This window comes from Monodon monoceros, unplaced genomic scaffold, assembly GCF_005190385.1.
Source record: "Monodon monoceros isolate NGI ecotype Baffin Bay Population unplaced genomic scaffold, NGI_Narwhal_1 Super_Scaffold_13, whole genome shotgun sequence".
In the NCBI taxonomy this organism is placed as follows: domain Eukaryota; kingdom Metazoa; phylum Chordata; class Mammalia; order Artiodactyla; family Monodontidae; genus Monodon; species Monodon monoceros.
This window is the reverse complement of record NW_021703769.1, coordinates 49842803-49860733: the sequence shown is the minus strand read 5'-3', so window position 1 is coordinate 49860733 and position 17931 is coordinate 49842803. Positions and strand designations below refer to the sequence as shown.

Here is a 17931-nt window from a genome sequence, read left to right as displayed (position 1 = left end):
TTTACTGGTGAATTTAGTCCATTTACATTAATTGTCATTACTGACATACTTGGACTTGTTCCTACTATCATTTCAGTTTATCTTCTCCATTTCCTTTTAGTCCTTCCTTACTTAAAAAATGGATGTCTATATTTCCCCCACAATAATATGACTTTAGCACACCCTCATTCCTTGGTCTTCTCCCATCCCATAATGTTGGTGACTTTTAATTCTGTCTTATTGTGGATATATTTTCTCTTTTTATCTAAACTTAGAGATGTCTAAAGAACAACAATAATATTTTTCAAGGAATTTTAGCATCTGTACTTCCTATATCTTTGTAGCTTCTCTTGTGGTTTCTTTCCTCTTATTTAACTACTTCATCCCAAACAATTTTGCTTGGGTCTTGCGTCTGAAAGCTTCTGAGGCCTGTATGTCTTTAGAATATTTTTATCACATCCTCATTTTTTGAAAGCAGTTTGACTGGATACAAAGTTCTAAGTTATTTTCCTTTAATATTTTGAAAATACTATTCCATTGTCCTTTCCTTTTTTAGGCTTGCAGTTTCACTGTTGCAACATTTATTACAAGGTCTTGGTAGTGATCTTTTAAAATTATTAATATTGAGATATGATTCATATACCATAAAATTCACCCTTTCAAACCACAATTCAGTGATTTCTAGCATGTTCACAAAATTATGAAACTATCACCACTCTCTAATTCCAGAACATTTTTATCATGCAAAAAAGAAACCTTGTACTTATTAGCAGCCAATCCCTGCTTCCTCCTACCCCCAGCCTCCAGCAACCACTAATCTAATTTCAAAGCGACTATGTTGGGACTTCCCTGGTGGTCCAGTGGTAAAGAATCCGCCTTACAATGCAGGGGACATGGGTTCCATCCCTGGTCAGGGAACTACGATCCCACACGCCACGGGGCAACTAAGCCCGAGCGTCACAAGTACTGAGCTCACATGCCTTAAACTAGAGAGCCTGCATGCTGCAAACTACAGAGCCCACGTGCTGCGGAACCCGCACGCCACAGGCCACAACTAGAGAGAAGCCGGGGTGCCGCAATAAAAAGTTCCTGCATGGGCTTCCCTGGTGGCGCAGTGGTTGGGAGTCCGCCTGCCGATGCTGGGGACGTGGATTCATGCCGCGAGCCGTGGCCGCTGGGCCTGTGCGACTGGAGCCTGTGCTCTGCGGCGGGAGAGGCCGCGGCAGTGAGAGGCCTGCGTACGGCAAAAAAAAAAAAGTTCCCGCGTACCTCAACGACGATCCCGCGTGCCACAACTAAGACCCGACGCAGCTAAAAATAAATTAATAAGTAAATAAAATAATTTTAAAATCTTAAAAAAGAAAGACTATGTTTTTGCCTATCTAGACATTCCATATCCAGAAAACCATGCTCATTCTCCACCCCATTAAACGACCTCTCAGATCAAGTCTTTATCATCTTTTCCTCTTAGGGGTTGTATTGTGTCTCAGTCCTAAGCCCCAGCACCTCAGAATGTGACCTTATTTGGAAATAGGGTCATTGCAGATTGGGCCCTAATCCAATATGACTGGTGTCCTTATAAAAAGGGGGGATTTGGGTACAGTTAGTCACACACAGAGGGAAGACGATGTTAAGATGCAGGGTGAAGATGGCCTTGTGACTGGAATCTACGAGCCGAGAAACACCAAAGATTGCAGCAAACCCAAGAAGCTGGAAGAGGCAAGGAGCCCTGGAGCCCTCAGAGGAAGCACGGCCCTGTGGTACCTTGATCTTGATTTCTGCCTTCCAGAACTGTGAGACAGTACATTTCTGTTGGTTTAGCAACTCAGTTGTTTGGTTATGCAGCCACAGGACAGGAGACCTTTCTCACACTGTCCTCCTCCAGCGGGGTCCTGGCGGGGAGTGGCGGGAGAGCAGCTGCTCTGCTCATGTTTCACAAGCGCTGGGCTTTGGGGCCCTCCTGATTCTACCTGGGGACACCTGGACCAGAAGTGTGGGGCCCCTCAGGCGCAGGGAGCAGGCAGGCACTGCTGGTCCAAAGGTGGTGGTGGGCAGAGGCCAAAGAGGAACTCACCGCTCCCCTGTTCTTACCTCCAAGCCCACAGGCTGCTTCTGTGCCAGAAGATTCAAACAACCCTGTCACCCAGGAGCTCCTGTCACCCAGGTGTGCTCACAGGTTGTCCCTTTTGCCTCTCCAGCTCTTCCAGGGTTGATCAGGGGAGGGAGCCACTGCTGTGCTAATGCTACATCTTGGTCTGAACAATCCCACCCACCCATCATATATATATTTTATTGTTGTTGGGCATTTTCTCTGTACCAGGTCCTATGCCAGTCACTGGATATATACGAGGTAAAAATACAAGATATGCCAGCCTTCAGGTTGCCCACAGCCTGGTGAGGGAGCCAGGAACACGTTTCAAGAATAGAAAGTAGGGCTTCCCTGGTGGCCGATGCAGGGGACACGGGTTCGTGCCCCAGTCCGGGAAGATCCCACATGCCGCGGAGCGGCTGGGCCCATGAGCCATGTCCGCTCAGCCGGCGCGTCCGGAGCCTGTGCTCTGCAACGGGAGAGGTCACAACAGTGAGAGGCCCGCATACCGCAAAAAAAAAAAAAAAAAAAGAATAGAAAGTAAACCAGTCACTCCCAGCTCACACTCTGGATTAAATCTCTTAGCTGCCCCTGCCTTTGGCCCCAGCGGTGTTCCATGCACCCCTCGTTCCTGGCATGCTAGCCCCTTACCTTTCCTCAGTTCCTTGAACATATGCCAAGTGATGGAGGTAAGAGAAAACATTGTTTTAATTTTATAGATTGATTGAAACCCAGAGGGGTTACATAATGCACCTCAAATAACTCACCTGAGGGATACTGAAGAGGGATTGAAACTCAGGCCATCTTATGGGGCGGAAAAGGTTGGTTAACAACACCCCCTGACCCACCCCAATATCATTCCCCTCTTCTTTGATAACAGGAGTTTGAGCTTTATCTGGGCACACTGCCACCTGCTTCCCTGGAAACCTTGTGTGGCTGTGTAGCTCCCTAAGCCCTGGGTATATAAGACACAAATCAAAGTGTGTGTAGTTCTTCCAGGAAATCTCCTGCAAAGGATGGGGGCCTGCCCTCTCCCCATGCCTCTTCTTTCATCTTGCCACTTGGAACACAGCCTGGATAGCCTGGACCATGAGGATGGGACCACACTCTAGAGGTGGTAGAGCAAGAGCTGGAAAAAGCTTGGGTCCCCAACAGCTTTGCCAAGTAGCCCTAGAGTGTCTGCTTTGAACTTCAATGTGAGAAAGAAAGAAACGTCCATCTAGTTTTAGCCTCTGTTATATATATTTTTAACTCTCATTTGCAGTCAGGGTGGGCTTCATGGGTGCACCACTTTGCAGTGGCCCAGGCTCCCCCACTTAGAAGGGGCCCCTCCCCTTTGTTGACTGCTCTGCTGTTGCCATCTTGAAATTCTTAATGATATTTGAACAAGGGGCTCTGTGTTTTCCTTTTGAACAGGGCCCTGAACATTCTGTAGCCGGTTCTGTTTGCAGCTGAACCGAATCCTAAACGATACAGTCTGACTCTGAAGCTCATACTCTTGCTGCTACCTGGACAACAGTCCTCTGGGTTACCCAGGTCTAAGATCAACCTTCTGTGTCTGAAGTGTAGGGAACATGGGTTGTTTTTGCCTCTTAGTGTCCTTTGGCCTTTCCATTAGAAGGAACCCCAATTTCTTTTTTATTTGTGGGTTTGGGAGGGGCGGCCTCACCCCAACTCCAGGGCTGGGAATCTGAAGTAGGCCCAAGACAATCAATGTTTTCCATCCCCTGGTCATAGGGTTGATTCAGGATGGGGACCTGCAAGTGACCCACTTGCAGCCAATGACAGGCAGACCTAGAACTCTTTCTTAATTGAAGTATAGTTGCTGTACAATGTTATATAATTTATAGCTGTACAATATAGTGATTCACAATTTTTAAAGGTTATACTCCATTTATAATTATTATAAAATATTGGTTATATTCCCTGTGTCATACAATATACCCTTGTAGCTTATTTTATTCCTAATAATTTGTATCTCTTAATCCCCTACCCTTATATCACCCCTCCCCTGTCCTTCTCCCCACTGATAACCACTAGTTTGTTCTCTATATCTGTCTGCTTCTTTTTTGTTATATTCACTAGTTTGTTGTATTTTTTAGATTCCTCATGTAAATGATATTCTATTTGTCTTGTATCGAAAGTATTTGTCTTTCTCTTTCTGACTCATTTCACTTAGCGTAATGCCCTCCAAGTCCATCCATGTTGCTGCAAATGGCAAAATTTCATTCTTTGTTATGGCCGAGTAGTATTCCATTGTATATACATACCACCTCTTCTTTATCCATTCATCTGCTGATGGACACTTAGGTTGCTTCCGTGTCTTGGCTGTTATAAATAATGCTGCTATGAACATTGGGGCACATGGGTAGACCCAGACCTTTCATTTCATCTGTAGAGAAAAGGAGCTCCAACAGGGATGCAGAGAAGCTAAAACCTGAGGACACCGTTTAAGCCCCTGGATGAAGTTTTCTCTCCACCTGGTCCCCGACCCTGACTTTCCAGTTACTAGAACGAATAAACTCCACATCCACCACTACCACCACTATCTTTTTCTTTAAAGCCATTTAAATTGTATTTTCTGTCACTTGCAATGGCAAAAGTCTCAATTAACTCAGAAAATTTTCACAGAGGGAAACCTTCACGCTAATGTCTTAATGAAAATATTAACAGGACTATAAGCTTTGCAGGGTTTTGATGTTTTGTTTTGTTTCTCAGCCACTTTAACACAGCAAATCATGTTTGGGAAAGTGATCAAGATGCCTTTTAGAACCCAGGCAGCTAAGAGTCTGTCTAGACTCTCCTGCTTCCATATCACAGTGGAATAAAGAGTCTGTTTACCTAGAGTGTACTTTTAGATCTTTAAGAAGGATACTCAGAGGTACACCAGATAAAAGATAAGTACAATGAACAGCATAAAAATTGTCTATCAATTTTATTAAACAACCGTTTCTGCCATCCTCAAGAGGATAGAAAACTGGAAAATATCACAATTTTGACTTCTCTAAAATGTTTAGTCTCAAGTTGATATAATTCATAGAGCCAGTAAAATTCACTCTTTTTTGTGTCTGTGATAAAGTATACATAACATAAAATTTACCATTTTAACCATTTTTAAGTGTACAATTCAGTGACAGTAAATACTTTCACAGCATCTATAACCATCACCATTATCTATTTCCAGAACTTTATCATTATCCTAAACAGAACTCAGTCTTTATACTCTAATATTTTAAAATTACAATAAAGAACACTGATACAAGACAAACTTGATCCAACTGGGAAACTTTTCTATTTTAATAGGTTGACTCCTTCCTAAACACTGTAATAGCAAACCTATATTCATACCAGAACTCTGGGAGCATTCACATAAAGTAGGTAAAGGGTTTTCAGATGTTAATAATCGAAGATGCGTCTTAGAGCTAGAATTTGAATCTGTCATTCCTAATTTCTTTTCTTTTTTAAATTAATTAATTTATTATTTATTTTTGGCTGTGTTGGGTCTTTGTTGCTGCACGCAGGCTTTGTCTAGTTGTGGCGAGCGGGGGCTACTCTTCGTCGCAGTGCGTGGGCATCTCATTGCGGTGGCTTCTCTTGTTGTGGATCACAGGCTCTAGGCGAGCGGGCTCAGTAGTGTGGTTCATGGGCTCTAGAGCACAGGTTCAGTAGTTGTGGCGCAGGGACTTAGTTGCTCTGCGGCATGTGGGATCTTCCCGGATCAGGGCTCCAACCCGTGTCCCCTGCATTGGCAGGCAGATTCTTAACCTCTGCACCACCAGGGAAGTCTCTGTCATTCCTAATTTCTTACTCCTTATAACATTTTACTGTCTTGCCCAGTGGGTTAATAAATTAAAAATTGTATTAAGACTTATAAATCCAAGACGTACCTAGTATTAACATCTCCCCTCATAAAATAATTATTTAAAGGGGAATCTGTATGGAATCATTGTTGTAAACTTTAACATCTTTTCTCTCTAGTTATAGTTCAAAGAACATCATGTTTCAACATGTTTTCAAGTTTTTCCCCTTACAATTGTAAAGAGACTGATACAATAAATATGTTTTGCTTAGTGGAGAGGTTGGCAAAACATAAATAAAAGGATATGACAGTCTTTTTTCCTATTAATCCGTGGCTTGAAGCCTTTGAAATAATTTGATCAGTGGTTGGTATTGTGTGATATGGTGACCCCCAAATGCCTGTCAGTTCGCTGGCATGCCATTTTTCAACAGCACCGTGTAATTATGGCGGGCTTTATTGACATAATAAATGTGAGAGCACAGGTGGTATCCATTTCCATCTGTTTAATTGAAGAAATGAAAGATCTTGTAATATGGAGTTGACATGGAGAATTTGTCAAGCCACAATAAAATTTTGCAATAGCTGTGACCTTGGGGTCAGAAAATGACTGATCAAGAGGAAAAAATTTTTATGATATAGAAGTGACTATAGTGACTTATTTTATTCTTAGCCGTGAGGCTGGTGGAGAGAATGAACTGCTTTCCACCACCATCTGTTCTAAAGCTGAGTAGGAAAACCTATACAAATATTGTCTGATGTCATAAGCTATTATTAAATAATAAAATATGGTCAACCTCTATTTCAAGAATGCTGAAAAAAAGCGAAGAGTCCTGGAATTCTACTATACTAGGTAGCCCTTTTAAGCTGACATCAGTGTGCACAAACACTAAGACATGAAGAAAACACATCGGTGATTTTCTTTGAAACAGTACATGAGGCCACATACAGATAACTTTTTCTCATACAACTCAAAATGTAAATATCAAAAGAACATTTAATTTAAGGGCAAAACATAAAAAGTTGTGCAAATTCCAAGGATTTTTAAAAAATTTTTACTTTATATTGGACTACAGTTGATTTACAATGTTGTGTTAGTTTCAGGTGTAACCAAGGATCTTTTTTAAAAAAAAAAGTGCTGACTGCTTTCAATCAATGAATTGGAACAGAACTTTGTGCCTTCTATTCATTGCCTCTCTGTCTTAGCTGTGGTAAGAATTAAATGACAGATGGCAAAGAAAACTTTGGTGTGTCTTTAAAGTGATTCATGCTGGGAAAACTCGAATTTAAACAACAGATAATAATATGTGTTATAAGGGGTACCTTTTTTCTCCTCCTCTTCCATAAACCAGAACTTCTAGGATGGTATAGAAATTTCTGGAAGTTCTCTGCAGACTTGAAGTGTTGGGTTTTCCAATGCCGAGAAGTTCACAGTTGCCTGGATCATAGTTTCGACAAGAACAATGAGGAAATTTGAAGTTCAATTAAAAAAAATAATGACTTTATGAGATATAATTCACATATCACACAGTTCACCCTCTTAAAGTATACAATTGAACCGCTTTTCGTATAGTTAGAGTTGTGCAACTATCTGGTTCCAGAACATTTTCCTCACCCCTTAAAGAAACCCGATACCCACGAAACAGTAATTTGCCCCTTTCTCTCCCTCCCCCTAACCCTAGGCAAACATTAATATACTTTCCGTCTCTACGGATTTGCCTATTATTGTCATTTCACATAAGCGCAATCATATAATGTGTGTCAGTTTGTGACTGGCTTCTTTCACTTAGTATAATGGTTTCAAGTCCCTCCTTGCTGTAACAGGTATCAGTACTTCATTCCTTTTTATGGCCAAATAATATTCCATTGTATGGATAGACCATTTTCACTATTTCTAAGTACATCCATCCATCTGTCAGTTTAGGGACATTTGGATTGTTTCCATTTTGGGTTATTATGAATTATGAACACTCATGTACAACTTTTTGTGTGGACATATGTTTCCAGTTCTTTTTTCAAAAATTAATTAATTAATTAATTTTGGTTGTATTGGGTCTTCGTTGCTGTGTGTGGGCTTTCTCTAGTTGTGACGAGGGGGGGCTACTCTTCGTTACAGTGCTCAGCCTTCTCATTGCAGTGACTTCTCTTGTTGTGGAGCACAGGCTTTAGACGTGCAGGCTTCAGTAGTTGTGGCATGAGGGCTTAATTGCTCTGCAGGTTGTGGGATCTTCCCAGACAAGGGATCAAACCTGTGTCCCCTGCATTGGCAGGCGGATTCTTAACCACTGCACCATCAGGGAAGTCCCAGACAGTAACTCTATGATAAATCGTTTGAGGAACTGCCAGACTCTTTTTCCCAGTAGCTGGGCCTTTTTCATCCCCAAAAGCCACATAGAAAGGTTCTGTTTTCTCTGCATCCCTGCCAACACTTGTTATTGTCTGTCTTTTTAATAATAACCATCCTTGTGGATGTGAAGTTGCATCTCATTGTTGAGGCTCATTTTTCAGTTTGCATGATTCCATTGCCTGTGGACTAGATGTTTCTCCTCCATTCCCCATCCTACTGCCCAGCCCTTCCCATAACTCCCATTGTTAATTTTAGGATTATGCCTATTTTAATACCTCATAAAGCCCTATTTCCCTCATCACACCCTGTTTCCTAAGCCACTTCGAAGGCCGTCACAATTCCTTCACAACTTTCACTCTGATTGTGGCACCAGGTTGGAACATTCATTACTTGGTGGCATTTCCATGCCTCCTACCACATTTAACAATTCAATTGAGACCCACTCCCCCCACAAAAAAAGTGATCTTAAAAGTGTAGAAAACCAATTCGAGGGAAAGAATTTCTCAGTTGATGACCTGTGGGTGTCCCCTGAGTGGAACTTGGTGACACCAGTAGAATGATGCTGAGGCTGCAGGACCTTGCGTGGCCGTTTCCATCTGAGCTCTACCAAGGAAGGACAGAAGCATTGACATTCCCAGGAAACTTGTGAGGGTTCTCTGCTTCTTTTGTGTACTAGAATCTAGTTAATTTAGGGAAAGTTGAGTTGAAAAGGAGAATGGTAGAGCCATTTCAACTTGTTTTCATAGGCTGCCTGGCCCCAAAATACTATCAGCCAGGAATACCTGTTATGGTATTTTGCAACCCATTTTAGTGATGGTTATCAATGGAATGTAACCTTCTATGATTTCCCATCCATTATTTCATAGGGATGAGTACACTAACCATGACCCTTATGAGTTTAAAATAAAAGGGGGTGGGGGAGGAGTCATGTTTATTTACATTTTACATCGAGTAGAATAACTCTTCTAAGATTGTTACAGCAAACTAAGTTAGAACTAGAAAGAACTTGAAGAAGCCCTAAAATACAAATCTAATTGATCTCCCCTCATCACATGCAGCAACCTCTATACACCCCAAGTGAGCAAGATGCCCCTCCCCCTTTTCAGCATTGCCACATATTAGAGGTTGATATTATTCATGATTATCGAATGATTCTGTGCAAGTTGCCACATTAGCAACGAGAGGATTCTGACATGAACAAGCTTTCAAAAGCTTCAGTCTAGGAGAGACCAACATATACACAAATAAATAGACTGCATTTTTCCCACAGGGTTTGGACTTTTGTATTCATCTCTGTCCCACTGGATCTGTCCAAACCTTTTATTTGACACATAAGGAAAATGAAGCTCAGAGAGTCTTGACCGACACAGCTAATTAGTGGCAAAACTGAAATTTTGACCGCACAGCCTGACTTTTAGTTTCTAGGATTCATTTATTTTCTCATTTTAGACAACTGTGCGATAAAACAGCTAAGACGAGAGAACTCTGACTAACATGCACTGAAATTAAGCATGTTGAGAAATATCCATGGTACTTGTTCCAGAGTGATCATTAAAAACAAAAATGTCTTTCGTAATTGAGGTTTCCTCTTGCTTCCTTTAACATTTGCCCAATGTGTGGACAACACAGACAGGCTCTCGAGCTCTGAGCAGATTCCTAAACATGCAAAATAAACCGAACACAGAACAAAATCTGGGATTTGGACCCAGAGGAAGGAAAGCGTAGGGCTGCATGTGGAAATCGGCTTTTCCCAAGCACCCATACTCTTAGCTTGGAGTAATTTGGACTATAAAGTCACCTAATTGGGCAGTCGTCATTCACGATGGTGTGGTGGCTTCATGCGGGGTAGCTCTTAAAAATGTCTTCTAGAAGTAACAATGAAGTGCTGAGTGTCAGCCTCACTGACAATGAAAAACATGGGAATAAAGACTGTTGTCTCAGGACCAGTAGCTGTTCTGTATCTGTAAAAGTATTTGTATATTTGCAGTGTGGGAAATTCATTACCTCTCTAAAAGTCTTGGGGGGAAAAGGCATATTTTAGAGAAATGGTGGGAAAGAGGGCTAGAGTTTTAATTTGAGTCCAAATTCTAGAAAGTGATGAATTCCAAACTAAGGAATTGTTATTTTAATCCTGGGATCTGTAAACAGTGGCTCACAGGCCAAATCTGGCCCACTGCCTCTTTTGTAAATAAAATTTTATTGGACACAGACATGCTCGTTTGTTCAGGTATTGTCTATGGGTACCTTTTACACTATGCAGGTAGAGTTGAGTCATTTTGACAAGACCATCTGGCCCACAGTGCCCTTTATATGATGACTCCTTACAGAAAAAGCTGGGCCCCGTAAGATAGGCAGGATTGAAGATTTCACAGCAGGGGAATGCTGGGATGGGAGCTGGGAGCTTAATGCAGCAGTAGGGTGTAGGGGGGCTGGACCAGGCAGAGGTAAGCTTCCAAGGTGACGCCATTGGGGCAATATGAAGCAACAGAAATGGGAAGACCAGGGCAGGTTCAAGAGGTTTTCTAAATATGTGGGAATAGGATCTAAAAAAGAGTGGATATATGTATATGTGTAACTGATTCATTTTGCTGTTCAGCAGAAACTAGCACAACATTGTAAACCAACTATACTCCAATAAAAATTAATTTTAAAAATTAATTGCTTATATCTGGAATCTAAAGAAACAAGGGTACAAATGAACTTATTTACAAAACAGAAGTAGAGTCAGGGATGTAGAAAACAAAATTATGGTTACCAGGCGATGGGGGGGGGGAGGTGGGATGAATTGGGAGATTGGGACTGACGTATACACATTACTATATATAAAATAGATAACTAATAAGAACCTGCTGTATAGAACAGGGAACTCTACTCAATACTCTGTAATGGCCTATATGGGAAAAGAATCTAAAATAAAAAAGAGTGGATATATGTATATGTATGTTATAACTGACTCACTTTGCTGTACAACTGAAACTAACACAACATTGTAAATCAACTACACTCCAATAAAAATTTAATTAAAAAGTTGAAAGAAAGAAAGAAAGAAAGATTTTCCAAAGAAAAATAGAACGCAACAGCTGATTAGGTGAAGGTAGAGTAGAAGATGCAAGGCTACATTTCAGGCTCTGAGCTTGGGTTACTAGTGCATGTTTATGACAGAACGGGAAGAAGAAGGGCCGGCCTGAGCTTCTCAGTTTAGTTTTAGGTGCCCTGAGCTTAGCTCCACCTGGTCCCTCTAGTGGGCAGAGATGCCTGCAGCCAGGTGGCACTATGGAGCTGGAAGCTGAGAGGTCAGTGATGTGGTTCATTGCAATGTAGCTGGTAAAGTTGTTTGCAATAATTTCAGAAGGTTTAAAAAATTGTATGTCTGACATAAACTGTGGTGAAACTGGCCCAGGACAGCCCTCCAGAGAGGTGGGCCTTCCTAATGTTGTCACAGGAGTAACCCTCCAGTGGGGCGGGCTGGGGGGCAGCCGGGTTCTTTTCCCCAAATGGAAGCCTGTGTTTTGTGTGCTCATGACCTCCTTCTCCTCCAGCTCTCCTTCCCTCAACACGTTCTCTTTGGTACAGTGCACAGCAGGCATGTAGGGCACAGAAAGGACACACTGCAATACATAGCATGGACCACAGACACCAAATGACAGGCACCATGGCTCGATTCCAGACCACCGCAATAAAACTGAGTCGCACAAGTGTTTTGGTTTCCTAGTGCATATAAAAGTTCTATTTATACTATGCTTAGTCTATGAAGTGAGCAATAGCATTATGTCTAAAAAAAACAATGTACATAACTTAATTTAAAAGTACTTTATTGGGGGATTCCCTAGTGGTGCACTGGTTAAGAATCTGCCTGCCAATGCAAAGTACATGGGTTCAAGCCCTGGTCCGGGAAGATCTCACATTCCACGGAGCAACTAAGCCCGTGAGCCACAGCTACTGAGTCCACGTGCCGCATCTACTGAAGCCCCTGTGCCTAGAGCCTGTGCTCCACAACAAGACGAGCAACCGCAATGAAAAGCCCGTGCACTGCAATGAAGAGTAGCCCCCCTCGCCACAACTAGTGAAAGCCCTCGCGCAGCAAACGAAGACCCAACCCAGCCAAAATAAATAAAATAAATTTATAAAAAAAAAAAGAGAGAGAGAGAATCATAATAAAACGAGGTGTGACTGTGTTCCAGACCCTGCTCCTGACTCAGTTTAGTTTATTTACTGTAGATCAGCTCGTATTTCAGGCTCTTAGTAGGTTTTTCCGTTTCACTTTGTAGTTAAACCCTGATCCTTACTAATTCCATTCATTCGCCAACGTTTACAGTTTCCCTTCTCAGTTACTGTGCTCGGGGAACAAATCAAGTTTTTGTTGTTGTTGTTTGAGTCCCTCGGACTTGAGAAGTAATCTGTTCTTCCCACAGCTCCTGAATCCTGACTCAGCAGTTTGCAGGGAACATTCCTGGGCTCGTGGTCTTCAGGTTACTCTGGAGTTGCTACTGCTTTGTGTTTTTATGAATGCTCTCTTTTCCGATGCAACTTCAAATTTTCCTGAATCCGGCTCCCCCCAAATGCCTCTCATGTGCTCCAATAGCTCTTCAATTGCTCCGTTTTGCCTCTAAACCCTATTTCCACATTTAGTTTTTCCAACCCCATTCACGGGTTACTTCGCTTCTCTTCAGAAAAATTTTGCAAAAATTTACACAAGTATCTGTAAATGCTAGTGCATCTACATCTGTTTTTTTTTTTATGGTTAATTGATTTTCTCTTTAGTTGAAGTATAGTTAATTTACAATGTTGTGTTAGTTTCAGCTGTACAGCAAAGTGATTCAGTTATATATATACATATATATATTTTTCAGGTTCTTTTCCCTTATAGGTTATTACAAAATACTGAGCACATTTCCCCATGCTATACAGTAGGTCCTTGTTGTACAATCTGTTTAAATGTTGGCTGGTCCCATTACAGACGGAAGAGTGGAGAGTGAGACTAATAATTAAGTTGCCTGTATTTCAGCTCCTGGGAGGGATATTGTAATCACTGGACCAACTTTAGAAAAGTTATTGAATAAATAAAAGGTGGTCTTGTAATTCATTAAAAGAATTGTCCATTTTTTCCCCACCAATTAGTACGTGTGAAGTTGATTACTACATGTTTTCCCTGTCACGCCTTTGTGACATGCTCCTTGATGGTCTGACAGCTGGCATGCTCCGGGGAGGTGATGAGTGTAGCCTCACACCATTTCTTTAGCCAGACACACAAGCTATTTCAGTGCTGACCTTTGTTCACTCACCCTCGACTTCTACATCAAGTGGCAAGGCTAGGCATTCCCTGTCCTTGCTTCTGTTCACATCCATCCAAAATGTATTAAGTTAATTCTATTGTGAAGAAAAAAGCAAGTTCACAGAATTGCTATAAAAAATGGAAGAAATGAATGCTTTACTCAACGAGGGAGGGGGGTCCCAATTTTATTATTAACATCAAACAATCCCACTCTTTCAGGCTTGTGTTTCGAAGCAGCATGTCTTATGAAAAGCCTGTTGTATCCTGGTGAAGCTGACTATGCTTGTTTAATCTTAGATAGCTTTCAGCAAAAATTAATTTGCTAAAATATGAAAAAATACAAACAAAAATTTAAAATATTATTCCCCCACTGAGGCTCAAATGAAAAGTGTATGCAAACTATTTCTATACCTTTTTTTTTTTCTTTAGAATTGACTTAAAATCTTTAGGGAAGATCAACGAAGTTCTTGTGAAGACAAAGACTAGAAAGGAATATGGAAAAAATTTTAAAGCTTTCTCTATTAATTTTTTTTTTTTTTTTCGGTACGCGGGCCTCTCACTGTTGTGGCCTCTCCCGCTGCGGAGCACAGGCTCCGGACACGCAGGCTCAGCGGCCATGGCTCACGGGCCCAGCCGCTCCGCGGCATGTGGGATCTTCCCAGACCGGGGCACAAACCCGTGTCCCCTGCATCGGCAGGCGGACTCTCAACCACTGCGCCACCAGGGAAGCCCTCTATTAAATCTTAAGTGGTGGGAATGCAGGTACTTCATTTCCTTTCCACTATTATTTAGGAAATTAAAAACTAACAAAGGAAGGAATTCCCTGGCTGTCCAGTGGTTAGGACTCGGTGCTCTCACTGCTGGGGCTTGAGTTCAATCCCTGGTCAGGAAACTAAGATCCTGGAAACCGTACAGCACTGCCAAAAAAAACCCCACAACCCCCCCCCACACACACAAACAAAAAAACACTATGTTTTGATAACTACATAAGACTTGCCCCTGATGTTGTATTTTTCTTTTGTCGTATATGGTTGTTTAATAAGTATCAAAGTTGTTTTTCCTTTTAAAGAAAGAAGCTCAATAATTTAAGTAATGCTACATGTGGACAGTAGCTGGTGACAAATTTAAAGGATTTTGTTATTGGATCTTAACTTATTTGCCCCTGATTAGTACTCTATTAACAAAAATTAGTTTATAAGTCAGACTAAAAAGATTTCCAAATGGTACTAACTAAAAAGCTAGCGATGTTTTATCAGGTTCACCTAAGCTCAATATTTAGCACATCAAATTATACGTATAGTGTATATATGTATATATCTGAAATGATATAAATAGCGTCATCAGTATTTATCGTTATTGTTCTAGCAGCCTGGCCTTCCCTCACACTCCCCCATCAGGTGACAGGGTCTGCATCCAGCACCCACTCCCCTTCCAAAAGCCTTATGAGCAATCATGCACCCTTTTCTTCCATGCACTCTTCTTTTGAGATAGAGTCACACGCAGTATAAGAAATAATAGAGATCCCTGCTACACTTGATCCACTTCTCCCCAATCAGAACATCCTGCAAGCTCACAACTAGGTTACCGAAGTAGACACACCCAGTCTTTTCCAGATTTCCCTGGTTTCACTAGCACTTGTTTGTAGGTGTGCATTCAGCTGCTGCACTTTCTATAGCAACGCCTCCTGCATTTCTGCCGTGTTTCAGCAGAAAAGATCCCCAGCATCTTCCTGGGCGCCTGGTTCTTAGCACCCCGGACTCCCGCCCCGGAGGGTCCTCGAGTCTGGAGGACAGGCTTGGGGCTCCGGGAAAGGAAAGAAATGGGAACCACTCGCACCCAGCCTCCCGGAGTCTCGATCCTCATGACCCGCACTCCAGAAGGACGGAGGCCCTCAAGGCGGCCCGAGGGAACAGGGCAGGGTCGAGGGCGGAGTCAGGACGCAGGGGCGGGGCGGGATAGGAGTTAGAACTCTGGGGGTGTCAGGGCGTGTGTGGAATCGGAGTTCGGGGGCGGGGCGGGGGTGGGGTCGGAGCTCGTGGGGCGGGGAGGGCGGATTCGGGGCGGATTCGGGGGCGAAGTCTGAGGTCGGCGGGGTCTGGGCAGAGTCGGCGTGGGTGGAGTCGACTCTCGGGACGGGCGGGGCCAGCGCGAGGCGGGGCGGGGCCTGCGCTAACGGTCGCGCGGCATTCCTCGCGCGACCGTAGTCGAGCTGTTGGGTTGTGGGCTGAACGCGCTGTGGAGAAGCGGCCGGGTGGGGCCTGTGTGTGGCGGACCGCTGTCCAGGTGCGAGGAGCGGCTAAGCGAGCGCTCCCGGGAGAAGCCGGCGCGGACGCCTGAGGTGAAGCCCGGTGGCGGCGGGTGGCGGGTCCCGCGCGGCTGTGGGCGGCGGATGGCTGGCTCTCGTCCGCTCCTGAGGGCGGATCTCAGGGCTGCGGCGTCCGCAGTGGGAGCGGCCTCCCCTCCCAGCTGCCCGCGCACTTGGCGGGTGGTGACGAAGGCGAGGCCTGCGCCGAGACCCCGGCCCCGAGTCCTGGCCGGCCCTCGGGCCACCCCCGTCTCCCCGCGCGGTGGAAGCCGGCGGGTTAGAGTTCGTAGAACACGCCCGGATGCGAAGCGGGCAGGTGACGTCGGCTTCTAGTCCAAACACGCAGGGACACAGTCACGTAGAAACACGCAGAACACCTTAGAGTGTGGACGTCCGCGTAGAGCGCGGCGAGTGCAGACGCGGGGGTGTAATTATGCGAGATATATACCCACGTCCTGCAGTGACTCAAAAATGAGTTCCCCCCAGAGACTGGCTTACGTTAGGGTTCGCGCTTGGTGTTGGACATTCTGTGGGTTTGACAGATGCCTGGTTACAGGATCCTTCAGAGCAGTTTCACTGCCTCGGAAACTCCCTACCCACGACTCACCCCTCCCTCCCGCAACTTTAGATGGTGTGCTGTCTCTACAGTTTTGCCTTTTCCAGAATGTCATAGAGTTGGAATCTTCAGAATACATTTTAAAACAGAGTGAATAGGGAGAAGAGTCGCATTTCACCTCAGGGTTTCAAAGGGACCGCTTTCAATCCCTGTTTGCCAAGCGCTGGACTTATCGTCTATAAGGTGCAAAAGTGTGAGGAGGGCATGAAATGATAAACTTTGGGAAATGGCATTTGAATGCAAGTCATGCATGTTTCCTCTTTCTTTCCTCCCTCCCTTCCTTCCTCCCTTCCTTCCTCCCTTCCTCCCTCCCTCCCTTCCTTGCTTCCTTCCTTCCTTCCTTCCTTTCTTTTTCTCTCCTTCCTTCCTTCCTCCCTCCCTCTTTCTTTCTGTCTCTTTCTCTTCTTCTTTTTTTCAAAACAGCTTTTAGTTAGAAAATTTGAAACTACCTTGAAAGGTTATTAACAAGCATTCTTCTAGAATTTCAAAATACAGGGAGTGCCCTGGTGGGTGGTCTAGTGGTTAGGACTTGGCCCTTTCACTGCTGTGGCCTGGTTCATTCCCTGGTTGGGGAACTAAAATCCCACAAGCCGCACGATGGGGCCGGGGAAAAAAAAAAAAAAACCTTAAAAAAAGTGCAAAACTTGCTGAGTTCCCATTGAAGCAGTAAAAGGAGTAAAATCTACTTTTTTGAATTGGATTTATAAAGATAATTGAGCGACTGTTCCCCTCTGTGAGAAGTGACCAATTTTGTCAAAGTTTGTTAGAAAATCTTTGGTTTGTGATGAAAGTTTGGGGGGATTTCCATGTATAGAAATAACCACATAAAGAGGACTTCTCTGTAGTAGCCCCAGCACAGAGTAAAATAGCAAATTATAGGACCATCATTGCTGAGCTCTTTGAAAGCTCTATTTATCTAGAATAGCAGGATATAAACTGTACTTGTTTCTATAATTTAAATGCTGGATATAAATGTAAAATTAGCTGTTAACTAAAATTCTATTTATCCAAAAAGTTAATTATAGCAATAATTTCACATTACAGCCTATCATCATAGACCCCACTCTGTGATGAGGGAGAAAGACAGCACACAAGCAACAATTATGAATTAGGAGTGCTAAGAGAGGGAATAGAGGCTGGGGGATACTTGAAGGAGGGTAGTAGGAAAGTCTTCTTGAGATCCAAAGAATGCTGAAGATCCTGTCTTGGGAAGATGTGAGGGTGGGATTGGAGAGGATGCTCAAGGAAGAGGAAACTGTGTATACCAAGGCCCCAGGTCTGCTCACTCTGGCCTGCTCAGAATTTGAGACAATGGCATCAAAATCAGAAAGTTGGTGGGGTTTGCCCTGAGGGTCTGACTGACAGCCTCAGCTGACCTGTGGGTCAGACACCTTCTCAGAGCCAGCAGCTAGCAATGCCTCTTCCTTGTCTGGGTCCAGAGTCCCCTTCTCTTTTTCCAGAGCCACAACGAGAGTAAGGACCAAGCAGTGCAGCTTTGTCCTCTGGAGGAAAGCTCTAGCAAGTAGG

At 43.5% G+C, this 17931-nt stretch overlaps 1 protein-coding gene across 4 annotated transcripts in view; it reads left to right on the top strand.

Moving 5' to 3' along the window:
• Positions 1-15645: 15645 nt before the first annotated feature.
• MEIOB (meiosis specific with OB-fold) overlaps positions 15646-17931 on the top strand; it is a 35453-nt gene continuing 33167 nt past the window's right edge. For all 4 annotated transcript variants that reach the window (XR_003793204.1, XR_003793203.1, XR_003793202.1 and 1 more), the window contains exon 1: positions 15646-15821. The gene's annotated coding sequence lies outside the window, so the exon portion shown is untranslated. The remainder of the gene's footprint in view (positions 15822-17931) is intronic.